Genomic DNA, 25754 nt, shown 5'->3' on the forward strand with positions numbered 1-25754 from the left:
GCCCCTCCCCCGACCAGCAAAAGTCCCGATTTCCCCTGCAGCAGCGAACTTTTGTCTCTTCCAAAGCCCAGCAGAGGAGAGGAAGCGTGGGAGCCCTGCTCCGCCCTCCCCCCGACCAGCGAGGGACCCGATTTCACCCCCTGCAGCAGTGGACTTTTGTTTCTTCCAGAGCCCAGCAGAGGAGAGGAAGCGTGGGAGCCCTGCTCCGCCCCCCTCCCCGACCAGCAAAAGACCCGATTTCCCCTGCAGCAGCGGACTTTTGTTTCTTCCAGAGCCCAGCAGAGGAGAGGAAGCGTGGGAGCCCTGCTCCGCCCCTCCCCCGACCAGCAAAAGACCCGATTTCCCCTGCAGCAGCGAACTTTTGTCTCTTCCAGAGCCCAGCAGAGGAGAGGAAGCGTGGGAGCCCTGCTCCGCCCTCCCCCCGGCCAGTGAGGGACCCAATTCCACCCCCGCAGCGCTGTCATTAGTTTTTAGAGTCCAGCCACGTCGCCCCTCTCCCCAATCTGCGAGTGACCAGACTCATCATACGCCACCACAAGTTAGAGTCTAAACACATAGGCGATTACCTTCACCAGAAAGGAGAGCGATCAGAAACTCCTCCTCTTCAGAAATCCCTCTCATAAACTCTAACACCATTGCCTCAACTCTGACCAAAGAGTTACTAGGTCCAAAGAATCTTCCACTATACAAACAAAATGGAAAATCACGCATACAAAATCACACTTGCACTCCTAATACTCTCACTACTCACTTCAAACTGGCAAACCACAGGATATCACCTATCACCCATCCCAATTCTGACATCAACCTTCAGACAACCACATCCACCCAGAAAAATCCACACCACCAGAACCCTAACATCCTGCCCACTGACCAGCCTAGACCACATTCCCACGATCTGGGGAAAACGACCTCCACCAAAACAAAAGACCACCACGCAAAAACAACAAGCACCAGCAAATAACATCCTCTACCTCAATCGCAACCTTAACTCCAACACAAAATACACCTCGCTAAACTGTGCCTACATGAACATAAGATCAATAAACCCAAAAGCAAATCTAATCAAAGACTGGATAATCAAAGAACAACTAAACTGTCTCTTCCTAGCCGAAACCTGGCTAACATCCAACACGGACCCATGCATAACCGAATTCTGCCCCATAGGTTACAAAGTAGAAATGGTATGTCGAGATAACAAACGAGGGGGTGGCCTAGCGATTCTAGTAAAAAACAATCTCAACATAAAAGTGCTACACAAACAATCGACCCCTCACTTGGACCTCCTTGCATGCCAACTATCCGACAACACACTCACAGGCACCTTGAACTGTCTACTATGCTACATCACTCCAGGAAAATGGAACACCTCAAAACATGATCTTGAAGAATTCATATTCCAGAACTCTCTATCCTCCTCATACAACTTGCTCCTAGGAGACATTAATCTCCACCTCGAAGACCACACATCCAAACAAGCAAACGAAATACTCTCTTACCTCGACGCCCTATCCTTCCAGGTCCTCAATCAGGAACCCACGCACAATAAAGGCCACCAACTTGACATTGCAGCATTCACACCTCATAACCTACACTCCCCAAATATTCACATCACCAATGGTACATGGCATCCCTCTCTTTGGTCAGACCACCACAAATACACCTTCACTATCAACTGGCTTCAAAATAACATAAAATCTATGCCCCAAAAAACAACCTTCAAATCTAGACAGAAAATTGAACCAGCCACATTCTGGAACAAAGTGGACCCTGCACTTGACCCCATAGACCCTTCAGACTTCACAAAACACTGGTGCACCCTAAGTGAAACAACCTTGAATGAGCTAGCCCCAGAAAAAACCAAACACAGAACCTGCAGACCATCAGACAAGTGGTTCGACTCAGAACTCCACCTACTAAAAAGGCATTGCAGACAACTTGAAAGATCTTGGAGAAAAAAGAGAAACGACCAAACCAAATCCGCTTGGAGAACCCAAATCAAACTATACAACAACAAACTTAAGGAAAAGCGCAAAACATACTACACTAAACTAATTGGCACAAACAACCCCGATACAAAAACACTCTTCAACTTAGTAAAAAAACTTACAGACACAAACCCATACCTTGCCACTCAAGGCAACAAAACTCCAACAGCTTCCCAACTTGCTGACCATTTCAAACTCAAGATCATCAAAATCAGAACTACCTTCAACAACTCAACTACCATACTCAACGAGTTAATAACTACCCCCACAACAGAAGAAGCCATAACAGCAGACAGAACATGGGCCACCTTCCCAACTCTACAATGGCCTGAACTGAACCGACTATATAAAAAATACAGCCACACCTCATGCGACTTGAACTACTGCCCATCGTATCTACTCACAAATGCCTCCCCTAAATTCAAAACCAGCCTCATGCAGTGGATACAAAGCACTCTCATAGAAGGCCAATTCCCACAAGATCTAGGAGAGATCATAATCACACCCATACTGAAAGACCAAAAAGGTCCTGTAGACACACCTACCAACTATAGACCGATCGCTTCGATCCCACTCTATGTCAAGCTAATTGAAGGACTTGTGGCTCAATACCTCTCTAACTACTTAGCTGACCACAATATACTTCACTCATCCCAATCAGGATTTAGATCTTACCACAGCACGGAAACATTACTAGCAACACTACTGGACATAGCCAGACAACACCTCAGTAAAGGTCACAGGATCCTAATTATCCAACTAGATCTCTCCGCAGCCTTTGATCTAGTTGATCATACCATACTACTCCAGATACTTGATGCAATAGGGATCTCAGGGGTGGTGTACAACTGGTTCCAAGGATACCTTAAAACAAGAACTTACAGAGTTAAGAAAAACGATTCGAAATCCAACACATGGTCTAATCCATGTGGAGTCCCTCAGGGATCTCCACTTTCACTCATTCTATTCAACCTCTACATCTCTTCCCTTGGTACCACTCTAGACAACCTAAATGTAACATCCTTCAGTTATGCAGACGACATAACTATCCTCCTCCCCTTTGAAACCCAAGACAACTCCGCAACTGGACACTTGGAAACAATACTGGACGAAGTAGAAAAATGGATGACAAACCACAAATTAAAACTAAACTCGGACAAAACCAAATTCTTAATGCTTGAAACGGACAAAATCCCATCCATAACAGACCTGGAAATTAAAACTATCAAATACCCAATCCAGACCTCCCTCAAAATCCTGGGAGTGCTGATAGATAGATGCTGCACTATGCAGACTCAAATCAACAAAACTACCCAGAAAGCATTCTTCACAATGCGCAACTTAAGAAAAATAAGAAAATTCTTCGACAAAGAACACTACAGGATCATTGTTCAATCCCTGGTACTAGGACTTGTGGACTACTGCAATATCCTATATCTACCATGTCCTACAAAAATGATCAAAAAACTACAGACCATCCAGAACACAGCTCTCAGACTAATCTATTCCCTCGCAAAATATGACCACATAACTAACGCCTACCTAGATTCACATTGGCTACCGATTAGAGCCAGAATCCAATTCAAACTATACTGTCTAATCTTCAAGGTACTCAACGGTACAGCACCTGCCTATCTAATCGATCGTCTAAACCGTAACCTTCCACCCAGAATAAGAAGATCACTGACACCATTCTCATACCCACCACTCAACGGCACTCATCGCAAAAAGCTTTATGATAACCTCATAGCAACACATGCAGCAAAACTCGAACCCTCCATAACCAGATTGTTAACCTCAACATCTGACTTCAAAGCATTCCGTAAAGAAATCAAAACGCTACTTTTCAAAAAGCATATTCAAAACACCTAAACTCACTCTCCTCTTCCACGTACACCGACCAGGTTTACCCACCCCCTGGCACCATACCCTCAACCGACAAAAAAAAAAAAAAAAAATTAAACCCAATTCATCATACCGATTCATATTACCTACCAATGCCTGGAAAAGATTTGATATGCAATGTAATATAACTGCTTTCATCCAATGTTACTAAGACTATACTCATTCTGTTACTATGTCTTACCCTAAATGTCATGTACCCTCCTGGAAATGTCCAGCTTCTTCTTATGTAATCCGCTTTGAACCGCAAGGTACAAGCGGAATAGAAATCACTAATGTAATGTAATGTAAATATCTGGATCAAACAAGGTACACAGGTGAACTGCCCTGAAAGGGTCATATAGGGTATGCAGTCAGTGCAGGGCAAGGAAACATGGGTGCAAACTCATTAGTAAGTAGGATTGTGGTAACACCGTACAGAGATAACATGAAAGGGGGCACTGACCAACGCAAGAGCAGGGTAAACACCAAACACCACAATAGTCCAGAACACTAGGAGGTCTGAAAAGAATCAGAGAGGCATCACACCTCACTGAGCCAGTACTATCAAAATGTAGAAAAGCTGCTCCACAGAAGAGTATCAAGGCAGCACCCCAGCCGTGTCAACAGGCTCAGGGGGCCGAAGAAGGCCCTGCCTCTCCCAGTAGCGCATCCAAATAGGTCTGTGCAGCCTCAGCCGAGGCATATATCCGCCAACCTGTGGGGGTCCGAATCTTCAGTAGCGCCAGGTAGAGGAGCTGGAATCGGTGTTTTCATGTGAAAAGTGCCTGATGGAAAAACCACAATGTGAAGGGAGGAGTAGTAAATAAGGCAAGATCCTCATGAAGTCGATGAGGGGCCAGCCTCCCCCGGGAGAGCATCCAGGTATGCTTGCGCGTCCTCCGCCGAGGTGAAACTCCTCCACCCGGTAGCCGTTCAGATACGTAGTAGGGCAAGGTAGTTGAGCTGAAAGCGCTGTTTGTGCTCAAATAAGGCAGTGCAGTCTCTAGAGAACTGATGTTGCCGCTCCTGCAAGGCAGGGGAATAGTCTTGAAACAAGCAGACTGGAGTTCCCTCGTACATGAGCGTGTTACAGTTCTTCCGATAGGAGCGCATCTATTCCGCTTTATGGGCTGAATTAAGTACTTTGAGAATAGTGACCCGTGCACGGGTTCGATCCTCTGTCTGCCTGCCAAGTCTGTGAGCGCGCTCCAGCCGGAGAGGCCCATTCCAGCAGGGAGCAGCAGCGCAGCCTGGAGCCAGGACTCCAAAGTGGGGAGCAAGCGAGAATCGGAAACCTCTTCTGGTATACCGTTCAGGCGCAAATTATTGCACCTCGAACGGTTCTCCAGATCCTCAAGTTTGACTTCCTTTCGCCGAATCTGTGCCTTCAAAGAGGTAAGGTCCGCTGTAGAAGTTGATTGGGCCTCCTCCACGTGGGCGACGTGGGTCTCAAGCTCCCCGGTACGGCGGGTGGTGTCAGTCAAGAGGGATTCCATCGAGGTGAGTTGGGCAGAAAGCTGATCAAAACAAGCGTCCAAAGCCCGCACCACCGAGGCAGACAACGCCTTGATGTGAGCCGCCGACAAGGGGAGCGCGGAACCTAGTTCAGCAGCCGCTGCCGCTATCTTTGAATCAGCCCGCGAGGCCCGCACCTATCGTTCCTTAGCAGCACGGCCCCCTTTTCCACTCATGACCGGGCTTCCAGGCTGGAGATAGCGCTCCATGCAGCGAGCAGTCAAAATTGGCAAAAAGGAAGGTAGATGCAGGGGCAGGTAAGGCGCAGAGGAACCTGGGGCCCCGGAGCTCGAGCAGAGCACGTCTTGCTCGGCTCAGCACATCACGTGACTCTCTCAATGTATTTATAAATGACCTAGAAATGGGGATGAAGTGTGAAGTTATAAAATTTGCGGATGACACCAAACTCTGTAGCAGGGTTAGGACCGCGGAAGATTGTGAAGACCTACAAAGGGATCTAAACAAACTGGAAGAGTGGGCAAATAAATGGCAAATGAACTTCAATATAGAGAAATGCAAGGTCATACATATAGGGAAAAAGAACCCAATGTTCAGCTACAAAATGGGGGGATCAGTGCTAGGGGAAAGTACCCTTGAAAAAGACTTGGGTGTGCTGGTGGACACAACAATGAAATCAACGGCACAATGTGCAGCAGCCTCAAAGAAAGCAAACCGAATGTTCGGTATTATTAAGAAGGATATTACAACAAGGACAAAGGAAATCATCATGCCGCTGTATCGCGCGATGGTGCGCCCGTATCTGGAGTACTTTGTCCAATATTGGTCACCGTACTCAAGAAGGACATGGCGATACTTGAGAGGGTTCAGAGAAGATGACAAAAATGATAAAAGGTATGGAAAACCTTTCATACATAGACAGGTTAGAAAGGCTGGGGCTCTTCTCCCTGGAAAAGCGGAGACTCAGAGGAGACATGATAGAGACCTTCAAGATCATGAAGGGCATAGAGAAGGTAGAAAGGGACAGATTCTTTAGCCTATTGGGAACCACTAGAACAAGGGGGCACTCAGAGAAATTGAAAGGGGACAGGTTTAGAACCAATGCTAGGAAATTCTTTTTCATTCAGAGGGTGGTGGACACCTGGAATGCGCTTCCGGAGGTTGTGATAGGACAGAGTACACTACCGGGTTTCAAAGAAGGATTGGATAAATTCCTGAAGGATACGGGGATTGAGGGATATAGATAGAGGTAGAGATAGGTTATGATAGGGTATAGATAGAAGGACAAAGGGGATTAAATGATTTGGACAAGGATCACCTTACAGATCATAGACCTGATGGGCCGCCACGGGAGCGGACTGCTGGGCGCGATGGACCTCTGGTCTGACCCAGCAGGAGGCAACTTCTTATGTTCTTATCTTATGTTCTTATGTTCTATCCAGATGGAATCTCGCTTACCTGCAGATAAGGTAGAGATGTTGAATGAAGTATTTGGTGCAGCTTTAAGTAAGCAAAAGATGACTTTGGGAGTTATTCAATCTTTGGTGGGTCATTTTAATTTTGCTGCTCGAGTCATCCCTATGGGGTGCAACTTTTCTCGCCAGTTAGCTTTGTTGACTCACGGTGTGTGGCAGAAGCATTATCATATTTCTATTCTTGTGGGGATACGGGCAGATTTGCGGCTTTGGCAAATATTTTTGCAGGACTTCAATGGAGTATGCATGTGGTCGCAGCCGCCTGTATCATCTGTTGACTTGCAGTTATTTATGGATGCTGCCGACGGGTTAAGATTTGGTGTGTATTTCCAGGGAGCCTGGGTAGGTGGGTTGGCTGGGTAGGTGGTGCACTAATGTGGCTTTACTGAAGCTTTTTCCTGTCTAGTTAGCTCTAGAGTTGTGGGGTGAGCACTTGCATAACTGCATGCTATTGTTATTTTCAGATAATGTGACTGTGATTCATGTTGTAAACAGACAGTCTGCACATTGTCCATTATTGGTGGATATGTTGCGGCTGCAGTTGAACTTGACTTTGAGGTGTGTTATGCCTATGGCCAGGGGGTAACTGAAACTCGCATACTACATGACATGTCTCCTCAAGTCTGCTTATTTGCTATCCTGATCTCCTGACCAATGTGAACTTTGTTACCAAGAGCATACCGTGAGTGCTGTTTCATGTCTTCTCTTTGACCTTGCAAGGCCCATCTGCCGTGGGGCACACTCTGTCCTCAACCTTGTTTATGCAAGACTTGCAAAACAACTTGCTTCAGCATCTTGGTGTGTGTACTGTGATAAGGAATAGAGTTTTGAACTCCAACTAGGAGATAAGAGAGACACCTGTTGTTTACTTCAGAGACAGCAGTGAGACAGGATAAAAGTGGTATGAAAAAAAGGTATATAAGAAACACTGGGACAGTTCCAAAATGAATCCAGCTGCAGCCGCGGGGACCATGTACTGCGCTGACCTATTGATCGCCCAGGTTCCCGATCAGCATCAGGACGGAGCCTGGCAGACATGGTGAAGTGTTCTATTTGTATATATAGATATCCTTTGCTTCTATCTTGTATATTATCTGATGTTTATCTGCATTATTTAGTGTTATCTGATGTTTATGCAATAAAGGATCATATTACTCTGATGGCTTTTCTTGGATGGTACTTTTATACACCATTGTTAGATAAGATACGTGGTAATACAGGGGGCGAGGTATACACCTGGTTATGTTAATGAAATTGCTGACGCCCTTTCTCGTTCATAGCTGGTGTGCTTCCAAGCACTGGCTCCTGGTTCTGCAGATTACCCCACCATCATTCCTGCAACATTATGGAGGAAATTTCTGGACTATTTTCAACACTTTTAAAGAATTCATTAGCCTCCAGCACTTGGAGATATTATTGTGCTGGTTGGTCGTGCTTTGAATCTTTTTTTGCAGCAGTTGGAGGGTGATTCGCTCTACTCTGTGGAGGAATGTTCTGTGGTGCAATTTTTGATATTTGCCAAACAGGCTGGATGGTCTTATGGGTTAGTTAATCAGTCACTCGCTGGGGTGGCTTTTGTGTCCAAGTTGCTGGGCCGTTCTGACCATACTGCTTCCTTTATGATCCGTAAGTTGCTAACCGAATATGGGAGAGGGGCTGTTCCTGTCAGTCCTCATCGAGTTCAGTTGCCCATTCTTTAAGAGATTGGCAGCTTTATTATCTGTTTTGGGACAGATATGTTTTCTGCTTTTAAAGTTTCTTTATTTTGCTTGGCTTTTTCTGTAGTATTTTTTGGAGCCATGAGAGTGAGCTAGTTGGTGGCTCCATCCAAGCATGCCTCTGGATGGATTGGATTGTTGTGGGTTGATGTGGTTTTGTCTAATACAGTTCTTTCATTTTGTATTTGTCGTTCAAATATGGATCAGGTGGGGAAGGGTGTATGGGTTCATTTACAGACATCTTTACATTTGTATTTTTGTCCTGTATCTTTAGCTCAGTCCTATGCTGACATACGGCTGGATGGTGGCTTGTATTGGCTTATTCATGCCAATGGGTCTCCGTTGACTCATTTTCAGTTTGGGGCTGTGCTATTCAAGGCTTTGAATAGGGTGGATCTAGACCAATGTTCCTTCTAAGCTGAGCGCATGAGCGATCGCTCACTATTTTCAGTGGCGTCGCTCATACTTTTTCTCGTGTCGCTCAATCGAGCGCAGGCAGAGGTGAGAGGAAGCGGCGGTGGTCTGCCCTGCTCGCGCAGGACTGGCAAGATCAACATCAACAATTTCCTGCCGGTCCGCACAGGACCGGCAAGATCGACGAGCTGTAGTTCGCGCAATCCGACAGTGTGCTCTCTCCCCTCCCAGCGGCTCTCCTTACTTACAAGTGCAGCAATTCAGGAAGGAAGCCTTGGGGCTTTTGCTGAGTCACGGCCATCTCTGATGATGCAACTTCCGCTTTCCTCAGAGGCGGTGTGACCCAAGAAAGGACCCAAGGCTGCCTTCCTGAATTGCTGGGCTGGCAAATAAGGAGAGTTTTTTTTTTTTAATATATACTATTACTTAATGTATAAATTGTTAATTTTTATAATATTTTATGTTATTTACTATGTTAGAAAATTTTAGTATAAATTTGTTAATTTTATAATATTTCATGTTACCTACTACTTTAGTATTATGTTTATTCATACACTGTACTTTGCTTAGATATAATTTTAATTAAGAGATTAATCAAATATAAATAAAACTTGAAACTTGAAACTTGAAACTTGAGGGGAGAAAGCCACTGTTAGAGGCTGGGAAGCTGCTGGGCATGGTGAGAAAAAAAAGGGACAGCTGCTACTGGGCCTGGAGATGGATAAGGAGAGATGCTGCTGGGAGGGGAGGAGGGAAAGGGAAGGGAAGAGAGTTACTGCTTGACAGGGGGAAGAGGGAAGGGATGAGAAAAAAGGAAGGAAACAGCTGGCAGGGAGAATAGAGGAGGGGAAGGGGTGAGACAGGAATGAGATGGGAAAGGGGGTCAGCAGAGAAATTGAGAGGGAAAAAATGTTAGATCGGTGTAGGAGAGATAAAAATGAAGAGAGCAGTGAATCTGGAATGAATCATGTAAAAACAAGAGAGGGGCATAGGCTGGATGAAAAGGGGAAAGGGGCATAGAAAGAAGACAAATACCATATGGAAGGGGGAGAGGTCAGACAGTAGATGGAAGGGACCAATGCTGGATTGAAGAGACAGAGAAGGCAGACGCTGGAAGGAAGAGAGTGAAAAGAAGATGAAAGCAGAAACCAGAGACAACAAAAGGTAGAAACAAATAATTTTATTTCTATTTTGTGATTTGAATATATCAGATTTGAAATATATATCCTGCTAGAGCTGGTGTTAGACATAACTTGGGGACTGCAAAGTCCAGGCAGTGGCTTAGGGCTCTCTCTGACCAGGGGGGCAGTTGCCCTAGTTGCACTCCCCTAACCCTATTTCTGCTATGTGTGACTGCAGTATTCTGTTAGCATGATATTTCTGTGTAGCATTCTGTAATAATTTGGCTTATTCAGTTTTCTTGATAGTAGAGGGGATATATGTGAAGGGGAGGGGAGACAAGGGTTTTGTTGATCCTTGCTCTGTATTATTTGTATTTATAAAATGACAATTGTACAGAATATTGTTTCTTTTTATCTAATATAATAAAATGCTAGGCCGCGCATGCGCACTAAAAAAAACGTGTTCCCTGAGCTGTCGCGAAAATACGACTGCGCATGCGCGGCCCCGGCGGCGGCTTTCAAATAATTTAAAAAAAAAATTACACAGCTGCGGCGGCGGCGACTTTCAACGACGAAGAAGCTGCAGCTCGGGAAGTCGGGGCCTCCCCCGCCACGTACAACCCGCTCCCTCTCCTGCAGCTCAGGCACCACAGAAGCTGTGAAAACGCGCAACCCGGTCCCCGCGTCTGCCTACCCTTCCCCCCAACACAGCGCATTTGCCCCCCCCTCTCAGAGAGTCCTTTGCCGCTCACCACCCTTCCCTTGCCACTGACCCGACTACCTACCCGGCGATTTAAGCAGCAGTCTTCACATGCTGCTTCAGGCACTTCTACTGCCCTGATTTGCTCTGCCGCGTCTCTGATGATGTCATCAGGGACGTGCCAGAGTAAATCAGGGCAGTAGAAGAACCCGAAGCAGCGTGTGAAGACTGCTGCACAGGCTGCTTGAATGGGAGCAGGAAGAGGTGATGATGGACAGGGGGGGAAAAAGGAAGGGAGGCCTATTGTTGGACAGGGGGAGCAGGAAGAGGTGCTGATGGACGGTGGGGGGGGGAAATGAAGGGAGGCCTACTGCTGGACAGAGGGAGCAGGAAGAGGTGCTGATGGACAGGGGGGAGGTAAAACAAAGGGAAAAGGACTGCTGCTGGATAAGGGGAGCTTGAATGGGTGGTGGTGGACAGGGGGGGAAAATAAAGGTAGGCCTAATGCTGGACAGGGGGAGCAGGAAGAGGTGCTGATGGACAGGGGGAAAAAATGAAGGGAGGCCTACTGCTGGACAGGGGGAGCAGGAAGAGATGCTGATGGACAGGGGGAAAAAATGAAGGGAGGCCTACTGCTGGACAGGGGGAGCAGGAAGAGATGCTGATGAACGGGGGGGTGTGGAAATGAAGGGAGACCTACTGCTGGACAGAGGGAGCAGGAAGAGGTGATGATGGACAGGGGGGAGGTAAAACAAAGGGAGAAGGGCTGCTGCTGGATAAGGGGAGCAGTGAAGGGGTGGTGGTGGACACAGGGGAGGTAAAAAAAAGGGAGAATGGACAGGAAAAAGTGGCTAAGGAGACAGAGAGATAAAGAAATAAAGACAGACACACACATATATTCTAGCACCCAAGGGAGGAAAATGCTGCACAGGGAAGTAGGGAGGGGGGAAATGCTGATGCACAAGGAAATGGAGGAGTAGGGAATGCTGAAATGGCTACTGTACAGGAAAGTAGACAAGGGGAGATAAATGCTGCATAGGGGGCAGAAAAAGAGACAAATAGAAAGAAAGACAAATAATAGGAGGGAGTGAGACAGAAAGAAAAGAAGAAAGACACAAGGGCAGGGAGTGAGACAGAAAGAAAGAAAGAAAGACATACATATATTCTAGCACCCGTTAATGTAACGGGCTTAAAGACTAGTACTTTAATAAAATACATTCAGTATAAAATCATAACTGAGGCTTGTGCGGATGGGTCAGATGGTTTGCGAGGACCAAGCTCGCGGAGACAGGGCTGAAACGGGTTTTTGGAAAACTGAAAACAATCAAAGAGAATATTTGTGAAGATTGAAGAACTGATGATATTACGTAATTTAAAAAACTTTAAGTAAATTGGTTTTCTTTTAAGTTTTGAGTATTTAACCCTCCCACAATCTCACAGGCACTCGTCCTCCATGCCTGCTCATAAATTTGTGGAGTATGTAACTTGTCGCTCATGCATATTTTTTTCGCACACACCTCATCAATCCTTAGAGGGAACATTGATCTGGACCCTGGTTTATTTTGAACTCATTCCTTCAGGATTGGTGCAGCATCTCTTGCTGCAGTATGCGGTGGGTCTTTTAAATTTATTCAGCATATAGGGTGCTGGGTTTCCAAAAAATATTTAGTTTATGTGAGGAATGTTTAGTATTAATGTTTTATTTCTTTCTTTACTAGTTTCTGTGCCTGGTTGTATGCCTCCACAACTCTGCATTTGGATGTTTGGGCACTCATTCATCTTTTGGGCTGGAAAGCACGCAGCTCAATCCTGTTGGGGGTCTAATCTGGGCCTGACTCATTTGGGCATCACAGTCCATTGGATGGGACTTCGTGGAATGCAATGGAGTCAATTATTGCCTACTGTATTTAATGTGCAAAGATTTTCTTACCTTGATTTAGTTTTTATTCATTTAGGGGGTAATGATTTATGTAGGGTTAATGGTATTGAATTAATAAGTCAAATGAAGCAGGATTTGGTGCAGTTGTTTTGTGCTTTTCCTTCTACCAGGGTGGTATGATCACAGATTATCCCTCATTTAATTTGGGCTGAGGCCTGAAGTATCAAGGGGATTGAGTGTCTGCGAAAAAGGGTAAATATGGAAGTATCTAGATGTGTGAGTGCTTTGGGGGGGGGGGGGTGGATTTAACACATGATTTATTAATGCTAGGAAATTATTTTTCACTCGAAGGGTGGTGGACACCTGAAACACGCTTCCAGAGGTTATAATAGGACAGAGTACCCTACCGGGCTTCAAGGAAGGATTGGATAAATTCCTGAAGGACGCGGGGGTTGAGGGATACAGATAGAGGTAGAGATAAGTTATGAAAGGGCTTACAGAGAAGGATAAGGGGATTAAAAGAGCTTAGACGCCGATCACCTTACAGGTCATGGACCTGATGGGACGCCGCGGGAGCGGACTGCTGGGCGTGATGGATCTCTGGTCTGACCCAGCGGAGGCAACTTCTTATGTTCTTATGATTGTCCTGGATTGTTTATGCCAGATAGAGTACGGTACATTTATCCGACATTGGATGGGATATCTTTTTATCTGTTCTGTGAGGGAGTTTTTTGCCAGTGAAAGTATTAAAAAACAGTTTTGAATTGTACCTTTTGGTTCTATACTGCTACATTAGTCTGAGGCTTTTTCTCCCTCTTTTTGGGTGCATGCTGGGTTTGAAGGGGGATTACCTGTGTGCCATTATCACACATTTTTAAACAATATATTAACATATTATATGTTGTGTGTCCTCGTATAATTTGTTAACACATTCATGTCTTTTTATCTACAATTCAAGATTTGTTTGAATCCCTTTTTGGTTCTGCTTGTGGCCACAGCTGATGTGTCTTATGGGAGGGAGGAGCAGTGATAAGCATTAGCATCTCTGCTGTAGCGAAATGTAGGATCTTCCAGGGCCAAGCAGTTTGTTGAAGTGGTTGAAGTTATTTGGTAAAATGGAATTGTTGATTATTACTTGTATGTGATATCGCTACAAGTAGGGATAAGGCTGGGAGATACCAGAGGTCTCTTGGGGGGAGGGGGGATTGGAAAGGAAATAATGTGGATGTTGCACGAATACAAAGTGGGGTTTGGAAACAGCTAGGTCGGCACCGAGAAGCTGACAGTCAAGATTGTATTAAGTGGCTGGCCTGGAAGATGGGGTTTGGATATTATTTGGTTATTATGATTATTATTATTGTTGTTGTTATATTGTTATGGAAATTTGGTTAATAAAGCTGCGGCCAAAGAATTTTTCCACAAAGATTGGTGTTTGTGCATTATTTGTGGATATTAATATGATACAGAAGCTTAAGTAGTGCGAATAGCATTGTTAGGAAGAGTGCACAACATTTATGAATACAGCAAATCATAAGAGGTATGTTTTGCGCAGTACCACGGACTGTGAGAGCTATAGGGTGATATATTTTATTATATGCCCTTGTGATAAGCTTTATGCAGGGCAGACCTCTCAGGCATTTAAAATGAGGTTGACTGAGCACAGTTCGTGTATTTCTAGAGAAAGATTGGAAGCCCCACTAGTCCAGCACTGTTTGGATCATCATCATACTTTTCAAGATTTACGATGCTGGGTTTTGGAATGTGTTTTTTCTTCTGCTCAGGGAGGGGACTTTAAACAACTTTTGATATGTAAAGAACAGAGATGGGTTTTCTTTTTGCAGACCTGTGACCCAATTGGATTGAATAATTGCATGGAATAGAGAGATTTTTTAAAAAATGTTTTTAATTATGTGTGAAGTAGTGAGCCAAGTTTGACAACTAACAAGTGCTATATGTGCCGTGTTTTTTTTTTTAATGTGGGGGCGTCGTCATGTCAATATGTAGTGATGTCTGAAGATTTAAGCTGGCATGAATGGCAAGGGGCTATTGTACAACAGGTGGTGAAGCTGGGTTTTGGGTATTTTTTTTTTGGGGGGGGGGGGTCTTGTATCTTTTTGTGATGTTTTTGGAGCAATGACATAGATTTTTTTGCTTTTCTCAGCATTTCCCTGACAAAGCTTTGGTGAAACAGGGGCCCTGTTGGAAATTGTGGTGAAGAATGGTGCAAGCGGTGGATATTGAGTAGCCACTTTGCTTCTTGCTCCACTTTGCAGTTTTTCCTGCTTCTACAGTCCAGCACTGTGAAGTCTACTCTTTCCAGACAAATGTGACATCTACATTTATACAACTATTATTTATTTGCATGTAAAATTGGTGTTTTGAGTATTTTCACCAATTATTGGAGTTTTTCAGACCGAGGATATGTCTCCTTGCTTCAAAAAGTGTACAATGAAGCAGGTATGTCTATGTGGGTGTGGAACTTGGATTGTACCCCAATTAGACACAGATCTTTTCTCCAATTTTTTTGGGCATATTGTAGATCAGTGATTCCCAACCCTGTCCTGGAGGAACACCAGGCCAATCGGGTTTTCAGGCTAGCCCTAATGAATATGCATGAGAGAGATTTGCATATGATGGAAGTGATAGGCATGCAAATTTGCTTCATGCATATTCATTAGGGCTAGCCTGAAAACCCAATTGGCCTGGTGTTCCTCCAGGACAGGGTTGGGAACCACTGTTGTAGATGACATTCTGATACATTGTGAGCAGTGATGGGAGTATTTTTGGATGTTTTTCCTATGAGGGTCAATGTTTATATAACCATAAAGCTCTCTGACCTCACAATGCAGGTGTAAAGAGCAATGGAGGGGCATAATCAAAAAAAGTCTAAGTCCCCTTTTGGCTTAAGTCCCTAAATGTTGAATGTAGGCAGCAGTGAAATGTCCATTATCAGTCCAAAATGAGGTTTGTTTGTTTTTAAATGGCCTATATCTACATTCAGCAGTTTAATTGCCCAGACCATCACTATGTCTAACCTTAGAACACATTTCCAACCAAAAAATCGCCCAAGTCCCAAACGCCCAAAACAAGACCTTTTAGGCAAAGGAGGGGCCAGTCCTTCACTTAAAAGCAGGATTCTGTAACCGGCGTCTTTCAAAAACTATGCTGGTTACAGAATCCTGCCCCACACACAAAAATTGTAGCAATTTCTCTTGCTAGCACCCCCCTCAAACTGCCATGAACTGGCAGGACAGATGACCAATCTCTCCTGCCGGCACTCCCCAAATTGCTGTGACTTAGGCCAAAAGGGGACTTAGATCTTTTTTTTATTATGCCACTCTACCTCTTTATCTTATCTCTAACTTTCCTATCTCTAATGGAGTTCCTTTCCTAATTTATCTGTAAACCGCATAGATCTGTAATATGCTTAAGCGGTTTAATAAAATGTTAATAAAATCATTTTTAAACATAAATGTCTTAAAATTTGATTTGAATTTAGATATGCAGCTTTCTTGTCTGAGATTGTTAGGAAGGGCATTTCATAAAGTGGGTACCACAACTGAAAATATAGTTTTAAGGGTAGTATTGTATACTATTTGGCATATGGATGGAATAAAAAAAATGTTTTGTTGAGTGGAGCGAGGAAGTAGTATTCTATCTATAAATGCCAGGGAATGTTTTATCTTTACTTTGACCCCCTCTTTTACTAAGGTGTGGTTGCCGTTTTAGCATGCGCTAAATGCTAAGGTGTGGCAGTGCGTCCATTATATCCTATGGATGCGTTAGCATGCCTTAACATTTAGCACATGTTAATCTTTAGCACGTGCTAAAATTGCTACCGCCCCTTAGTGAATGTAAGAAATCTAGGTTATTTTTCCAACCTGAGCTTAGGTGCCCTATTCTAAAATCCCTCCCCACATATGCAATGTCCTTGATTAGTTTCATCATACTGATGACTACACATTTCAGCCTGATTAATGTTTGTCTATCTATTAATATAAGTTTAGCTTATAAACAACTGAAAGCTATATTTAATGTAAAATACACAAAACTAGAACACATGTCCCTTGAGTGTAAACTTTAGGAGAATGACACTATAAAGCTACTGCATCTTTTGTCAGTAATTTAAAGATACATTTGTGTGAGATGAGCAAGACCCCTTCAAAATCTTTATCAGGCAAATGAATTAAGTCTATTCAGAGCAGATGTTTCTTTGGATAAACTGTTTCACAGTTCCAAAGATGCAAGCTTATTCTATTCTGATTCTTTTAGTGCTGTTTCATGACCTATGGAAGTTCGCTGAATGTTCGTGTTCTTTAGGGCAGGATTTGATGAGCTCATCTGGATATCACAAGAATGGAGACATCATAATTGGGGGAATAATAACTGTTAGCAACTTGTTTCAATTTAAGTTTTCTTTCACAAATCCTCCTATATTGCTTAAATTTGTGGCGTAAGTATCATGGTTTATTTCAGGGTTAAGCTTTGGATCCTTTCAGAATTGACTAGGATGGATTACCTAAAGTTAGGATTCTTTTACCCTCTTTTACTAAGGTGTGCTTACTGATTAGCACATGCTAATCAAATTAGCATGCACTAATCAAATTAGCGCGTGCTAAATGCTAACGCATGCATAGACTAACATGCACGCATTAGTGTTTAGCTTGTGCTAATCGATTAACGCACCTTAGTAAAAGAGGGCCTTAGGTTCTTAAATATTGGTATCTAATTAGAGAATGAAACAGGGACAAATTTGTCCTCATTCCCGCAGGAATTCATTTACCCGTTCCGTCCCCATGAGTTCTTTTTCTGTCCCTGTTTGAGGCTTGTGCGGTTAAGGCAGAGAATACAGGAATGGGGCAGGGACAGAGACAGTGACAACATTTAGAGGGACAGGATGGGGAAATTAAGTTCCTGTGGGGACGGGGATAAATTTGTCTCTGTGTCATTATCTAGTGGCTATGAAGCTGAGTAATGACAGAGGAGGAAATTAATGTATTAATAGTGAAAAGTACTTTTCCTTATAAGAGCACATGTTATCTGGATACAATTGTATTTGAATAGTATCTGTATGTCTTTTTAGACCACCTCTACATTGTGTGGATAGTGCTAGGGTGATACTGGATAGTGGCAATGTTCAGTCTGCCATTCAGATAACTTATTTGGATAACTTAGGACAGAAAACTGGATAACAAACAATATTACCACTGTCCAGATAAGATCTATCTCATGACATGCCTCTGAAAAAAAATATTTCTATAAAAAGTAACACACCAGTTAATATGAAAAGACAGGCAAATAGCACAAACACTTTAATGAATATTGCACTATCCTGTTTTTCTGGCACTAACTGCCCATAATGTCTCAACATCTTTTAGTAAAAGTGCCCCAAAGTGTTGTGTGCATGTGGAAAAGCTCTCAGGTTCTTATAGTTGGCACTTGCAAAATTGAGCATCTGGAGATAAAGGAATTCATCAGTGAACAGTGCACTTTCCCAACTTCCTGGAATTTGTTGCCAGAGAATGTGGTAAAATCAGTTAGCATAGCAGGATTAAAAAAAAAAAAAAGGTTTGGATAATTTCAAAAAGAGAAGTCCATAGGCCATTATTGCGATGGCTTAGGGAACTCCTCTGCTTATTCCTAAGATAAGTAGCATAAAAATATACTTTACCACTTGGGCTTTAGCTAGGTAACTGGGAACTGGACTGGCTACTCTTGGAAACAGAATACTGAGCTTGATGGGCTTTTTGATCTGTCCCAGTTTGGAAATTCTTATATACTTATTGTGACCGGGAAGTGCCTGTCAGCGGTTTAAACCTGGTTTTAAACCCTGCCTTGCAAAGGGCTGTCCCTATTCCTAAGCCCAGGAAACTGTCTAGTATCCCTGTGCCTATCACTAAGAGCCAACAGGCAGGGCAAGGCAGAGAGGCAAGGACAGAAACCATAACGTCTAGTTTGGGGCACTATAATTCCTTTTATGATTCCTTGGGCAAAGATCTGACAAAACCTATGAGAAAGAAAACCAGCACAGGCATGGTTAATGAGGAGGGTGTGGCTAGCAAGCAGGACGAACCCAGAGGGAGAGTGAGATTAGGCTTGCAGCATAAAATGAGCCCAGGTGGAAACAATAGAGGGAGGGCTGAGGAGATTACGAACACTGTGGAGAATACTGGAGAGAAGACTGGAAGGAGGAATGCAGGGAAGAGCCAGGCTGCACTAAGCAGGAGAGAGCCTGCCAAGAGGTCTCTGTCCCAGACCTTAGCTAAGGCACAGCTGGTCTTACAACCCTCCCGAGTGACCAGACTTCTAACTCCTCAACAGCAGTGCAGGGAAGTAGCAAGACTTCCAGGACAGGGCTGTCCGTTAGCTGGCCCTGAAGGGAGTTCTTACCCTAGCTCAGAGAATGGTGATTCCCTAATGGAATTAGAAAGGGCGTTATCTGAGAGCAGTGACATGGAATGCAATCTCGCAGCATGGGAGCTCCAGGAGAGTCCCAGATAACGAGGTATGAATGGGGGAGGGGAATGAAAGTGAATGTTTGGAAGTAGCGTTCTTTCTCCCTTAGTCTAACTGTGAACTAGCATGAATAAATTACTTAGAGCCCGAGAGGAAAGCCTGTGAAGATAAGGAAGGAGGTGAGAACCTGTAATTAACCTCCTCAGAAAGCTTGCACGGAACTTAGAGTCCCGATATAGTTTAACCCTGAAGCAGGAACTTTGGGAGGGGACTAACAGCAGTCTGAAACGGTTGGGTTATAAAGTTCCCTAGCCCTACCCTAAGAGCTTGGGGTAGTGGGGGCATTGGGCTTCAGGTGGGACAGTGCTAAAGCTTCCTAACCATTTTTCAAACAGAAAAAGCAAAATCAGGAGAAAACGTTTTTGGTTTTATTTTTGGCTTTTCTGCCTGGACATCAGGCTGGACTGTATGAAAATATGTTTTGTTTAAGTCTCCTCAACACAGAGGGACTGCCTGAACCCTAGTGCTGTAAACTGAGGGAAATAAACGAAAAGCTGAACTTTACCACTAACGCAGCCTCCATTAATTATTTCACTGTTTCCCAGCGGAAGTCCTCCTGGGAGCGCTTGGTCCTTACGCCTGGGGCGGGAGCTGGGTTGCTGGCGCTAGGCTTACCCCCGGCCCCGCCACATTATGTACTAACTTATTGGATGATATTGTGAAGTTTGTAAAGGACAGTATTCACTTCAGCAGTTTATTTTACTTGGAGAATTATGGGGGTCCTTTTACTAAGGTGCGCTAGCCATTTTAGTGTGTGCTAAATATTAGTGTGTACTAAACGCTTATGTGTCCATAGACTATAATGGAAGCGTTAGCATTTATCATAGGCTAATATTTAGCGAGTGCTAAAACAGCTAGCGTGCCTTAGTAAAAAGATGTCCTGCGTGCTTATACGTGGTGAGTGTGTTGTTAGGGCAGCGGCTGACTTAGGAGAGGAGAGGTGAAGCCATGCAGATGCTCATTCAGGATGGCGGCAGGCTTAGATGGGAGCCGGGAGGCGCTGACCGACGGCAGAGGCATCGGCCGAAGTGGGAGGGCAGCCGCACGGGGACCCCGAGGGAAGGAAGGCATGACTTTGGAATCACTGCAGCACCTGCTGTACCCGCTGCACCATTGCTGAGTGCTCGTTTATTGGGGCAGTGCTCGGTTTACGAGACAAAAGTTTGCTGAATGTTTTGCTCGTCTTGCAAAACACTTGCAAACCGGTGCACTCGTAAACCGAGGTACCACTGTATTTCTTTATAATCCTTCAATATAATCTCCCTGCTTTGCAATGGCTGAGTCCCAACATCCGGGAAGCTTCATTATTCCATCCAAGACACTGTTTTTGTTCAGTTGCCGAATGGCTTAGGTACCGGCGGAAAAAAGCTCTTTCAGAGATGTAAAACAATGTCCACGCATAGGTTGTTTCAACTTCGGAAAATATCAAAGTCTAGTAGACTCATGTCTGGACTGTAGGGAGCATGAGGTAATACCTCCCAGCCGTATTTGTATAGTTTTTCAATGACGACATTCCCTATGTGCGGGCAAGCATTGTCGTGAAGAATGAGTGGCACAGCCAAGAGCAACTGAGGTTGGGTTTTGTGCATTTTTTCTGCACATTTTTTGGAAAAAAATCATGATAATACACTGCTGTGAAACTTCTTCCACATGGAACTTTGTCTGTAATGATAATGCCTTCATGATCATAAGCAAAAATCATCATTTGTTTGATTTTGATTGAGCTTGTCAAAAATTTTTTGGCCATGGGGAAAATGGAATATTGAAGTTTCCCAGATGTTGGGACTCGGTCATTGCAAAGCAGGGATAATATATTGAAGGATTATAAAGAAATACTTAAAAAAAAAATAAAACATGTAAATTTAAAAAAATAATGTGCATTATTTATAAAAATGACCCTCGTACATCCTACTTTGCAGAGTGACAGATGGTATTTGTCAGAACATCAATATGATAAACCTTGCACAGTGAGAATGTGCCAACATGTCAAGTGCTCTTGTCAAAATGTTGAGAACTTGTGAGCTCGTGAACACTAAAAATTCAAAACAGGAGGACCAGATTCTAGAAACGGTGTCTTACTCAGTAGGTGCCTGAAAAGTGACTCCTACAGTGTGTCAAAATTAGACACCATTTGTAGAATCAAGCCTTGTAGGTAAGTCAGGGCTTTCTCAGCCTAAAATACTGGCACCTAAGGTGAGTGCCTAAGTCAATCCATGCCCAAAGTCCATCTGCCCCTAACCACACTTACTTGCCAATAGGTACTGGTGTGTGCCTCAGTGTAAATGCCTTCATCAAAGTGCCTACTGAGTTAGGTGCCCATTGTCTAATTTTAAAAATCATTTTTAATTTTTCTGATTTATTCAGTCCAAATTTATGTTGCAACTGTGAAAATTCAAGCATAGTACCATTAGAAATGATATCATCTAATATACGTATTCCTGCTATCATCCAATGCTTCCAGAGTAGTCTTTCTCCTCCAATTTGAATCCTGGAGTTTACCCATATAGATTGATTTGTAGATTTGTAAATTGGAATAGTTGTTAAATTGCTTATATATCTTAGAGTTTTCCATGTATCTGCTAGTATTTTATTATCTTTACTATAACTAGGCATTTTGATACTGAGAACATGTGACAATCGAATTGGAGACATGAGTTGCCATTCTATATATAACCAATCTGGGAGTTTTTCCATGAGTTCTGAGAGGATCCAATACATACCATGACGCAAAATATAGGCTTGATGGTACCTATAAAAGTTTGGAAAATTTACCCCTCCCTCTGAAATTGATCTTTGTAAAGATACCAAAGCTATTCTAGGAGTTTTCCCCAGCCAAATAAATTTTAATAGAATGCTATTTAACTTTTTATAAAAGGACCCTTGAAAAAATACAGTTAGCATGCCCAACTGATAACAAACTACAGGCAAAATCATCATCTTAATAGTTTGAACTCTCCCCCACCATGAAAGGTGTAAAGGATTCCATTGCTCACACATTTCCGTGACCTTTTGCAATAATAATTTTTCATTTATTTTTATTGTTTCTTCCAATGTGTTTTTAATAAAAATGCCTAAATATTTTATTCCATCTTCCTTCCAGAGAAAAGGAAATGAATCGAATAAGCCTTTTGTACAATGTACATTGAGTGGAAGAACTTCTGATTTGGACCAATTTATCTTATATCCTGAATATTTCCCAAAATTCTCAATTAACTTAAGTAAGCAAGGAATGGTTGTCTCAGGATTTCTCAAATAGAGCAATATATCATCTGCATAAGCTGAAATCTTATATTCTCGATCTTTATGCGGAATACCTTCTATCTCCTCTGTCTGTTGAATAGTTAATAATAAGGGTTCCAATACAATATCAAAAAGCAGAGGAGATAAAGGACAGCCTTGTCTAACTCCCCTTTGCAATTTGAAAACTTCTGAAAAATTATTATTAATATATAATTTAGCAACAGGAGAACTATACAAAGTTTGAACCATTTGAACGAATCCTGATCCAATTCCAAACCATTCCATCACTTGATACATAAAGGTCCTTTCAACACGATCAAAAGCTTTCTCTGCATCAAGAGATACAGAGAAAACTGGATCTTTTAAGGTTTTGGACAAAGTCAACATATGTAATGCCATTCTAGTGTTGTTAGAAGAATGTCTTTGAGCAATGAATCCTGTTTGGTGTATTCCAATAATAAAAGGGAGAGCTTTAGCTAAACGAATAGCCAAAATCTTAGCCAATATTTTTCCATCAATATTAATTAAAGAAATAGGCCTGTAATTGGAAACCAGTGTGGGATCTTTATTTGGCTTTGGTAAAACAATAGTTAACGATTCAGCCATGGTACCCATAATATATCCTTTAGTAAGTTGAGTCTGATATAAATTTAATAAATATGGTAATATGGTAATTTGAAATGATTTATAAAACTCTATAGTAAAACCATCTCCACCTGGAGCGGATCCAACTCTAAGGGACTTCAATGCTGTTTGCAATTCGTTTATTAATATTGGCTTTTCTAAATTTTCTTTTATATGCTCAGGAATTTTCGGTCCCTTAATTGATTTTAAAAATTTTTTACCATCTTTTTCTTTATCCAAATAAGATTCAGAAGAATACAGGTTTTTGTAAAAATTTAAAAATTGTTTTATAATCGGTCCATTTTGAGAATAAATATTTCCTTTTTCATCTCTTATCATTGCTATTTTTGTTTTCCTTTTTTTAGCTTTTAGATAATTTGCCAATATTCTTCCCGCCTTATTTGAATTTCCATAATACAATGCTTGTTGAGAAAATAAATCTTTCCTAATTAACTTAGAAGAATATTCATTATATTTCCCTTTAGCTTTCAAGAGGTCTTGTAATGTAGAATATTCCCATTTTTTAATTAATTTAGATTCCAGTAATTTTATATCTTTTTCCAAATTATTAAATTGTTCTTTAATTTTTTTTTTATATATGCCGAAAAGGAAATAATTTGACCTCTAATGGTTGCTTTAAAAGCATCCCATAATATTTCTATTGAAATATCCTTTGTATTGTTAGTTTGAAAATAATCTTTGATTTTCACTTGTAATTCCTCAATAAAATTTGGTTCAACAAGCAAGGCATTATCAAATCTCCATATAGGTCTATTGTCTTCTTTATCAACTATCTTAATTTTAATCCACACTCCACCATGATCAGATAAAATAATTGGATCTATGGAGGCTTGTGTTACTAGTTGAACTAATGAATTTGAAACCAATATATAATATAGATGGATGCAACTGAAGCATGCCATTCAGGCGGGGTTCCCTGACTGGAAAAATCTTAATAATCATTATAGTATGGAATTCCTTTGTTTTCAGACAGACTTCCTGGGTCACCAGGCCTCCCAGTGGTATAAATTATTAAATGGATTTACTAAGAAGAAATTAAAAACTGGTTTAAGAGATATTTGGAGCATTGAGATTAAGCATGAAATTACTGCATCTCAATGGCCACGAATTTGGTCTTGGAGGATGAAATGTACGGTTTCAGCATCTATGAAACAAACTTGGTTTTTTCTGTTGCATAGAACGTTATGGACCCCTGTTAGATTACAAAAACTAGATAGTTCTTTGTCTAATAGATGCTGGCATTGTCATTTAGAAGTAGGAACTTTAGATCATTTATTGTTTCATTGCCCATACATTATGAATTTTTGGAAATCAATTTGGGACCAAATTAATAATTTATTAGAAAACCTAGTGGCATTGACTTATGATACTGTAATATTTGGTATGGAAATGAGAACCAAAAGTCAGATTTCGGCAAATAACAACAAATTATTACTAATAATGACTGGAGTTGCCATTCAACAAATCACATTTAACTGGAAAGATTGGAAGAGATTAAACTACAATTTCTGGTGGAACTCTTTATGCCATATTTATAAAATGGAAAGGTTTATTGCAGTACAACGGGGCTATCTTAAAAGGTTTCAGGATTTATGGAAACCATTAACGAAATATTGTAAGGATTAAAGTAAAACTGATTCCCTTATATTAATTATTATTTTAAGATGCAGGGGGGGGTATTTTAATATCACATGTTTTATATGATAATAAAATATATGGGTGGGTGGAATGGGATAGGGATGGGGTTAAGAATTTATGAGATGTATCAATGAATAATTCTAAGTGATGTATTTATTATTTATGTGAGTGAATATATTATAACACTTTATGTAATCTTGAAAATGAATAAAGAATACAAAAAAAAAAAAAAATCATTTTTAAATCGGTTTTTAATGGTGCTTTCAATTATAATCACCGATTAAACTAATAAAAAAGTTAGGTGCCTAGGTTAATGTAACTGGTTAAAAAAAAAAACATTTGGGCAAGTTTGTGGAGGAAAATTCCATGGTCTCAAACATTTTTCACTGTGGGCTCACAATCTATCTAATGTCCCTGAGGCAATGGGGGGATTAAGTGACTTGCCCAGAGTCACATGGAGCAGTGTGGGTTTGAACCCATAACTGAAAGGTGGTGAGGCTGTAGCTTTGACCACTGTGCCACACTTTCCCCATTCTTGTCTTGGTTGGGCTGAGAACTTTTCATTCCACAAATACCTGAGAGCCAACCTCATCGGTGATGTCACAATGGCTTGGTTTAACTTGTGCCCATTTACTAGATGCATTTGTCTCATTGAAACAAAAAGAGTGGAATAAACTTGAATAATGAAACTTTTTGTTAATTCATGAAACATGAAACTTTTTGAAACAAAAAGTGTAGAATAAACAATTTAAAAATAAGTTAGGTGCCTATGTTAATATAACTGATTTAAAAAAAGGTTTGGACAAGTTCATGGAGGAAAAGTCATAGCCTGCTGTTGAAACAGACATGGGGAAGCCACTGTTTGTCCTGGATCAATGGAATGGAATGCTGCTACTATTTGGGTTTTTGCCGGTATTTGAGACTTGGATTAACCTCCGTGAAGACGGGATACTGGGCTAAATTGATTATTCTTATGTTATGTTCTTATCAGCTAAATGTACTGATATAGGTGCCTATATCAGGGCTAACAGTAGAATGAGATATGCAGTAACTGTGATACATA

At 42.0% G+C, this 25754-nt stretch overlaps 1 protein-coding gene across 1 annotated transcript in view; it reads left to right on the forward strand.

Annotated features, from left to right (window-relative positions):
* Nucleotides 1–25754, forward strand: part of LOC117346144 (vomeronasal type-2 receptor 26-like) — a 77151-nt gene that overhangs the window by 5265 nt on the left and 46132 nt on the right. The gene's annotated exons all lie outside the window — the stretch shown is intronic.

Source organism: Geotrypetes seraphini, chromosome 12 (assembly GCF_902459505.1).
Source record: "Geotrypetes seraphini chromosome 12, aGeoSer1.1, whole genome shotgun sequence".
NCBI lineage: Eukaryota > Metazoa > Chordata > Amphibia > Gymnophiona > Dermophiidae > Geotrypetes > Geotrypetes seraphini.